The sequence below is a fragment of the Bombina bombina genome, chromosome 3 (genome assembly GCF_027579735.1).
Source record: "Bombina bombina isolate aBomBom1 chromosome 3, aBomBom1.pri, whole genome shotgun sequence".
Lineage (NCBI taxonomy): Eukaryota > Metazoa > Chordata > Amphibia > Anura > Bombinatoridae > Bombina > Bombina bombina.
In genome coordinates, this window is record NC_069501.1 from 757,842,557 (window position 1) to 757,852,739 (window position 10,183).

Consider the following 10,183-nt stretch of genomic DNA (forward strand, 5'->3'; position numbering starts at 1 on the left):
TTTACACCAATTTTTATATAACTGCATGCAAAAGATACTACTATATATGAAGAATATGCACATATACTGTTCTAAAAATCCAGTATAAAACCTTTTAAAAACTTACTTAAAAGCTCCACATTTAGCACTGCTGATGAGGTTAGCTGGAACACCCAGTGAAAAGGACTGGGAGCAGATCCCCCCACTTCCCTGCATATGAAAAAACAGATTAGACAAACAGGAGCTAGCAGTAGTCTGTAAACGCATGTATACATCTCACACTTTGGGGCTTGGTTAGGAGTCTGAAAATCAGCACAATGTCATTAGAAAATAAACAAAACTATACATTGTTACAAAAACACTCCCAGATGGGCTATATAAATGGATCATCTACAAAATATTTATGCAAAGAACAATCTAGTGAACAATGTCCCTTTAAGTGTCACTGTATATGTCACTTTCATGAACATACCTAGGCCGACAAAATGAACTGAGATAGATGGTTTCCCGCAGTGAATATAGTCTATACCTAATCTCACAGGAAATTGAACTGGGAAGTGATAAACATAATTTAAAAGCCTTCCTAATATAACTTAGTATACATTGAAAATAGTAATTAATACTCTGACACTAAACTGGGCAAAGAGCACTCATGCCTTGTTTAACACTTGAAGCTTAACGTTGAGGACTTGCAACTTGACTTGGGACTTGACTGTGTTGACTCAGGACTTTACTTAAGACTTAAATGCAAAGACCTGAGACTTACTTGGGACTTGCAAATAATGACTTGGTCCTACCTCTGATATATGGTGTACTGTATAATTATGTTGAGGGTTCATACACTAAAAACAGAACAGGCTGCTCTGTATAATGATGAGTGGTGCCTATACACTGATGGTGAGCACTCTGTGCTGCATAATTATGCAGAACATTTATACACTGAAAATGAACACACTGCACTGTATAATTATGCCAAGTAGCTATACACTGATATAGGACATGTTGTGCTGAATAATGATTATGGTCAACTATACACGTTTAATGTATAGGTATTTATGTAGTGTAGACAGATAATAGACATGTGGTAGTACATATTTTTGACATTATTTATAGATATACATATATATATATATATATATATATATATATATATATATATATATATCAGACAATCAGACATTGTCAGTGGCGTATTTAGGTTTTGTGCTGCCCTAGGCACTCAAAATTCTGTTGCCCCCCCCCCCCCATGGTGTTAGGCCTTTTTTTCCATAACAATTCAAAAGAAAATCGGCTAGCAAAGCACTTGCATACAGGTGCATTGGATTTTATGCATCTCATACCATTTTCTCCCTGAGAGAAGGGAGAGAAAAGAAGGGGAGGAGAGAAAAGGGATGAAACGAAAGAAGGAAGGGAGGGAGAGAGAGAGAGCGAGAAGAGAAAAGTGGGGAGGGAGAGGAGAAAAGGGGGAAGGGAAAGAAGGGAGGGAAAGAAAGGAGTGAAAGAAGAGAGCAAGGGAGGGAGTTGAGAGAAAGAAGGAAGGGAGGGAAAGAAGAGAGGGAGGAAAAGAGAGAAGGGAGGGATTTGAGGGAGGGAGTAAAGGAGTTGAGGATGGAATGGAGGGAGAAAGAAGGGATTTAGGAAGGGAGGGAAAGAAGAATACACTTTGAAACAATCACTGCCCTTTACATGCAACAACATGCAGTAATTACCATCATTCAAGTAATGAAGCTTTTTAAGTGTCCGTCTCCTATTTACTCCGTAGGTTCATGAATGCAGAGAAGGCTAGCTATTAGTAGCTAATATACAATAGCACTGAGAGTTTATGATTAGACATCACAAGCTGATCTAAGCAGAGCACAGAGCACAGACGCATCCAGTCTGTTAGCTATAAGAACTGCGCTCGCAGACCCACCACAGCTGACAAGGGGAGGCAGCATATCGGCACAAGGTCTTCTCCTCCAACCTTACCTTGTAAGCATATCCCCGGGCAAGTTTCTCACCAAGAATGCTTCCACTGCAAAAATGCGGGTGGCTCTAAATGCAGCAACGGTTTAAAGGAGCATTGCCTGTGAAGAGCGACCTTAATCAGCGCATGTGCCTTGTCTTCTCTGTAAAAGCCTGCACTTTATCGCTCACTGTACTGTGTGCTGGCTAGGGGAGGGGATAGGGCAGATGTGCTGCCCCTCCCAAATCTGCTGCCCTAGGCACCGGCCTTGTTGACCTAGGCCATAATACACCCCTGGACATTGTTCAAGAGAAAATAGTGCGCTGATATCTTGCAGTATATTAAAAGTTGTAGAATTTCCAGTGCTCCTACGAGTGCCTATCAGCCCCAGTAATACCCATTAGGCTGTGGGTAGGGGCGAGACCCAGTGCTATCACCGGCTCCACCAACGTTTATGAAGGCGGCTAAAGTTTTGCAGAGAGTGCAGGTGCAGTGAGATATTTCAGGAAGTTGCTTCCTGCTGTTATGGCTGACCTGCACTTTCTGCCTCCCTATGTTTCAGGGGAGTCACCTGCCATTCTAGCCATTATGCCACCACATATGACCCCTATGCAGCAGTAAGGCAGCAAACAATTTAATATTAACATTAAAAACAATTATGTCATGCACCAAATGTGCACCCCCTGCATGTGCACCCTTAGGCGGTTGACTTGTCTGTCTCTATTGTAGCTCTGGTCCTGAACTCGCTTGCCTACATTAGGCAAGATGTAGCTGCAAGACCTACAGGTGTTATATGCTAAGATCATTCTGATACCAATAGTGAGGAAACTATTTACACTCCCAATGAACACTCTTGCTCTACCCACTCACCAATGCTACAAAACTCATTTCACAATAAAAATATATAAGGAACCTTTTCAATTTTGACATCTTGTTTAAACATTTTGCTATTGTAAATTACTGTATACCAAAAGTACAAGCATAAATGTCTACTTGAATACTTTTTTTTCTGTATGATTTAAGGACTATTTGTACATAATAATGTAAATTTACAATTAGCAGTGTGTTTTAACACATTTGAATGTGTACTGTATATACAATGTGTAATATGATTCTGATTATTACACTGAATATTAAATATGTTTTTAAAATGCTTAGTTTATCGAGCAATTGGCTCTATGTATGTATCGCACCAGTACATAAACATACGCACTGGCAAGATACAGTACATACAGCAAATTGGGTTATGCCCGTTAAGTGAGATATGTAGCTTTACATGTTAAATGTACCCTTAGATCAGCCTGTCAAGAACTTCATAGCACTGACAGATTATTTTAGAGCATCTCGGCAAGTGGAAGGCTTTCGATCATCGAACCCAAAGACTGTAAGGATATCCTGAGAGCAAATTAAGTTTCAATAGCATAGATTCCCTTAAACCTGTTTGTGAAACTAATATCTCATGGGATTCATAAAGATAACTACCTGCTCCCACAGCCATGTCTTGCTAGTTCTGCTCCTTTATGATCAGTGCATCTATTACATAACTGTTCATTTATGAAGTTCTAATGTCAAGAATCCAAACATCACAAAACACAGCATCAAACCTTACAGAACAAACAAATGAAAACTGTAAAAAATACAGCTTCTATATAATACAGTCCACTCTAACATAAGACACAAAACACAAAAGAAGACTTTAAAAAGTAAAAAGAAATGACAGAAAAATTAAAACTAACCAACCGGTTCAGCTTTCAAATAGCAAGACATGAATTCCTTTTATTTGTCTGAGGTTTAAGTGAAAAACCCTGGCGTGCTCATGGTCAGCCCCTCATTCTGAATGTGAGTTTTTTTTAGATGCCTCTCCTCCTCTCCAGTGCAATAACTTGACTATAACAAAACAGACATGTTCTGCACGTACATTTACTGTGTTTCAAGCATGTGTCTAAACTTGTTGCATTTGTAATTGTTTTAGCCTCTTATCATTAAGTTCTTGTTTGTTGCAGGATTTAATGCATTTGACATGTAAGGCAACTATATATATTAATGGCCAAAATGTCAGCTAATAAAACTCTAAAAGATGGGTGAAGCATTCAACACTTTTGAGCCTGATCTCACAACGAGGTCCGTCAGCCACCTCACACGTTTCTATCAATCTAGGCCAATATCCATGTTTCTGTATTCTTGAGTTGGGAGCTTTGTCCTCATTTGCAGATTTAAGGCCCTGTTTCACAAAATAAAAGCTGACACCATACCCAAAAATGCACAACTTTATACCCACCGCTGGAAGGTCTTAATTGTGGCCCAAGTCCTTCAGACCAACCAATGCCCATAGAGAGCCTGTGACCAGGCCTTCTGATAACAGATTAAAACCAGTGAATGTTAGGAGGGAAGCACATAACACAAATAATGTATTTTTTATTTATTTTGGGACACTTTTTTGTCTTGCGTAACAGTTAACCAGAGCTCTAAAGTCGCACTAACCCAACATTAAATTAAATTGCGCTCAAGCGAATGTGTTTACTTTTAACTCGTAATATGCGCCCTGCATCTGACGTGTGAGAAGAGTTACAATACACCCCTTATTACTTGCTTGCAACAGTTAGCGCACCACTCATAATCTAGCCCAATATGTGTAACAAATATACAGAGCTAGTGGTGGTATACCAAACACAATCCAAAGTAATCCTTGGTTAAAGAGGGGCAAATTGGGACATACACTTTCTTTTTGTATAATACCTTGAGTGGAAATTGCTACAGCACTATATTTTGACTTTTGATATTTTTAATAAAATTATTTTTATCAAAAGTTCCTGCACAGGATTTCATAGGATTCTAAAGCCTTTCAGATTCAGAGAAAATGCAAAACAATAAAGCTCAGTAAATATGCTAATACCAACATTTTAAAATAAATCACTATTGTGACTTCTCCATTGTATTTGAAGAGTATATCCTGACAGCAGTGGTGTGACCTGAAAGTATAAATAGGAGAGTAGGACACTGAAGTCACTTTTTTAAATGTATTTCACTATTTGTATTATTTTTGTGCTTTGGGTAACCACAGAGAACATTGGGAGAAATCACAATCCTTTAGAACAGCTTATCAAGTTATTTATTTTAAAAGACAGTTATGTAAATCAGTTACATATATTAATTATGGGTTGATCACCATCTATCATTTGATAACGATCTGCATGTTAACAACTACAGATGAGCCTTTTGATATTTACTCAATCACAATTAGTTATTTTCATTGTTTATTGGCAGCTTTTTTAATATTAATTTTGTTTAAATATGACCCCATACTTAACATGTGTGACTCATGTTTTAATGATCACAATATTTTTTGACACATTTACAAGACCCAAATTCCACAGCTAAAAAAACGCTTCCAAAACAATCACATGACCTCTGCAGTCCCTCGGATGGCACCTAGTGTCTAGGGAGATTGGGCAGAAAGAAGCTGCGCCCTGGGTGAGTACCATCTTATAGGGTGGGCTATTAAGTACCATCCTCCTTCCCCAGTTTTAGTCTCCCTAAGGGTGATCTGGGCTACCAGACAGGGACCCCTTGCTCAATGTGCCTTGAGGGATATAGCTGCACCTCCAGTAGGGAAGCCCATATAGGTAGAAACATACATCTGGGGTTAGCTGTACAAATCCTTTGTTCATATGAGAATTACCTGGTATTTCGGAGCTGGACTGTCCTTTTGGGTTAAGACGGATATACTACAGGAAAGTTCTCTTATGTTGAAAGCACAGATTGGCCAGAAAGAAGCTGCACCCTAAGTGGGTACCATCCATACGGTGGGCTATTAAGCACCATTTGTACCCAGTTAAGCACTTCTTTTATGTATTTTGCAAAATGGAGAGAAGCATGCTGCAAAGCTTGTTTGAATAACGTGATTCCTATCTAGGCACTAGACAGCGTATAGCCATGTTTAGGTACAAGAAGCACAAAGAGGTTTTCAAATTGGAGACACAAAGAAACTACTACCCTAGATATTTTTTTTGGGGGGATGGGGGCAAACAAATAAAATGTTCTAAACATAAATATATTAGTGGCAACACGTGATGCAGGAGAGAGTAGTTTGTTATACATATGAGTTGCACATCATTTTAAAAATGGGGCTCATTGTATAAAATGATCTAAATATTAGTAGTGACATTTTCCCCTCTTAACTCCAACTCGACCACATGTTGCCACCTCTACTAAGATACTACTTCATGCATAATTCACCTTATTTTTAAAAGATATAAATTATCTGGTAATGCCATGAATCAAACTGAGAGCCTTATAGGTTATAAATTAGTAATATATGCACCAGATATATTAGCTATATCCCAAAAAGTGCAGATTCGTATTACATCTAGCTTTGATAAGAAATCTACAGAAAATCATAGCTGTATTTACAGGAATGTACACAGCAAATAAAGGATAATAGATTTATACATATGTTTAAACATTTTCACATATTCTTGAGGCTCTGCAGAACAATCAAGTCACCCTAACAAAATGGGGTGATACTATTTGTTCTCTATATCTCACTATAAATACATGCTCTCACATTATGAAATGGAGGTCATAAACAAAATTTTGATAGTGACATATATCTTTGAAAAATATTTTTAAATGTTTTAAACAACATATTAAAAGAAAATCAAAATATGTTTGCCAAAATTTGTATATTGATAAAAGCCATAAAGGGCAAGATTACGAGTGGCGCATTAATAGTTACACGCAAGTGAAAAGGTGTTTATCGCGGCAGGTTGTGGGCGTTAGGTTTTACCGCTCATTTTACAAGTTGAAAGTAAAGGCGAACGCGTGAGCACAATCACAATTTACACTAGAATGATTACCGCATCCTCAGAGCTCTGGTTAACTATTTCACGAAACAAAAAAAGTTGCATAAAACACATAAAAAATTACAAAGTACAGTTACACTCATAATAACACTACCTAGTAAAATTATTTTAAAAAGTGCACAAAAAAGTTATAAAGGCTCAAAGATATGAGGTCTCAGGTGTTAGAGAAAATAAAAGGCAGGCAAAGGGCTTTAACATAGAGATACATGAAAATACATGTCTAAAGATGTACAGTATATGTATGTGTACATATGTATTTATGTATTTATATGTTTATACAGTATATGTACAGTATCCCACAAAAGTGAGTACACCCCTCACATTTTTGTAAATATTTTATTATATATTTTCATGTTACAACACTGAAGAAATTACACTTTGCTACAATGTAAAGTAGTGAGTGTACAGCCTGTATAACTGTAAATTTGCTGTCCCCTTAAAATAACTCAACACACAGCCATTAATGTCTAAACTGTTGGCAACAAAAGTGAGTACACCCCTAAGTTAAAATGTCCAAATTGGGCCCAATTAGCCATTTTCCCTCCCCGCTGTCATGTGACTTGTTAGTGTTACAAGGTCTCAGGTGTAAATGGGGAGAATGTGTATTAAATTTGGTGTTATCGCTCCCACACTCTCTCATACTGGTCACTGTAAGTTCAACATGGCACCTCATGGCAAAGAACTCTCTGCGGATCTGAAAAAAAGAATTGTTGCTCTACATAAAGATGACCTAGGCTATAAGAAGATTGCCAAGACTCTGAAACTGAGCTGCAGCACGGTGGGCAAGAGCAAACAGCAGTTTCAAAGGACAGGTTCCCCCCAGAACAGGCCTCACCATGGTTGACCAAAGAAATGCACATGCTCAGCATCATATCCAGAGGTTGTCTTTGGGAAATAGTGCTGCCAGCATTGCTGCAGAGATTGAAGGGGTGAGGGGTCAGCCTGTCAGTGCTCAGACCATATGCCACACACTGCATCAAATTGGTCTGCATGGCTGTCGTCCCAGAAGGAAGCTTTATCTAAAGATGATACACAAGAAAGCCAGCAAACAATTTGCTGAAGACAAGCAGACTAAAGACATGGATTACTGGAAACATGTCCTGTGGTCTGATGAGACCAAGATAAACTTATATGGTTCAGATGGTGTCAAGCGTTTGTGGCGGCAACCAGGTGAGGAGTACAAAGACAAGTGTGTCTTGCCTACAGTCAAGCATGGTGGTAAAAGTGTCATGGTCTGGGCCTTCATGAGTGCTGCTGGCACTGGGGAGCTAGAGTTCATTGATGGAACCATGAATGCCAACATGTACAGTGACATACTGAAGCAGAGCATGATCCCCTCCCTTCGGAGTCTAGGCCGCAGGGCAGTATTCCAACATGATAATGACCCCAAACACACCTCCAAGATGACCACTGCCTTGCTAAAGAATCTTAGTGTAAAGGTGATGGACTGGTCAAGCATGTCTCCATGTCTAAACCCTATTGAACATCTGTGGGACATCCTCAAACGGAAGGTGGGGGAGAGCAAGGTCTCTAACATCCACCAGCTCTGTGATGTGGTTATGGAGGAGTGGAAGAGGACTCCAGTGGCAATCTGTGAAGCTCTGGTGAACTCCATGCCCAAGAGGGTTAAGGCAGAGCTGGAAAATAATGGTGGCCACACAAAATATTGACACTTTGCGCCCAATTTGGACATTTCCACTTAAGGATGTACTCACTTTTGTTTCCAACGGTTTAGACAATAATGGATGTGTGTTGAGCTATTTTGAGGGGACAGCAAATTTACACTGTTATACAGGCTGTACACTCACTACTTTACATTGTAGCAAAGTGTCATTTCTTGAGTGTCGTCACATGAAAAGATATAATAAAATATTTACAAAAATGTGAGGGGTATACTCACTTTTGTGGGATACTGTATTTATGTATTTATATGTGTATTTACAGACATATTAACACATATAAACACATAAATACATATGTACACACATATAGACATATATTTTTGCATTAGAGCCCTTAGCAGTTAAAAGAACATTTCAGCCAAAATTGAAATCCACATGGCTGCATTTCAGTTTTGAATAGAAGCATTTTTGTAATATACTTGTATTAGCAAAAACGCTTCTAATAAAAGCTATAGCTGTTTTAAACATGTATTTAAGTATGCACCGTGCACCAGCATTTAAACACAGCACTTGCTCAAACAGCCTAAAGTGCTTGTACCGTCTGGTAATGGCTCAATTTGTTAATTGCTGACATGATACAAGCACTACTCATGCTCTGAGCAGCTGCAATATTTAAAATACTGGTGCAGTAACAATATCTAGCTATGCTTCACATGCACTTGCTAAGAAAAATGTTAACACTAAAACAGTAATAACGTTTACTAGAAGCATTTTTGCTAATACATGTATATTGCAAATATGTTTCTCTTCTAAGATGTAATCCATCTATATGCTTTTAAATTTTGACTTGAATGTCCCTTTAAGTAGATCTCTCTCTCTCTATCTATCTCTATCTAGGTATACCATCAGATACAGTATATATATATATATATAACTATGTATTAAAGAATAAATAGAGCATATTCTTCTATGTGAAGAACGTTGCAATGTGAAATATTAATATTTTTATGTTGGGTTAGTGCACTTGAAAATATGCGATCAGGTTTGAGTGAGAGTGTGGTGTTAGGTTTTTCCACTTTTTTTGCTCTATTGACTTCTATGGGAGAATACGTTATTGAACTTGCAATATTGTAAGTTTGGCTTTTTACGCTCACCACGTTAGCGTGCAAGCGAAAACTGTTTAATTTTAACTTGTAATATGTGTGTGCGCAAAACCCCCTGAGCTGGAGTGTTTAAATAGCGCTTCACTTGTAATCTGGCCCAAAATGGGAATGTTTTTCAACAAAGGATTCCAAGACAACTAAGTAAATGTAATAATATATGTGAAGAGTTGAAAAAAATAATTTTGACCTTCATGTCCATTTAAGTTATTTTAAAGCAAAATGGACCGTGACATTTTAATGTCCATATGGAGAAAACTACAGCACAAAATAGAAAAACTGAGCAATGAGTAAGAAAATATGGTGTTAACATAATCTAGCTAGACTCCAATGTAACTTAAAAAGTACAATTTGTACATTAGATTTGTTTTTGTAACATGTTCACATGATTGCACATTATAAAATATCTGAACACATTATTAATAGTTTAATTTCCATTATTTTTAATCATTTTCATTTATTACTCAAATTTCTAAACATTTTATTCTTATTGAATTATTATTAAAGGTAAATAAAACCCAACATTTGTCTTTCATGATTCAGACAGAGCATACACTTTTAAACAACTTTCCAATACTCTATTACCAATTTTGCCTTATTCTTTTGGTGTCCTTT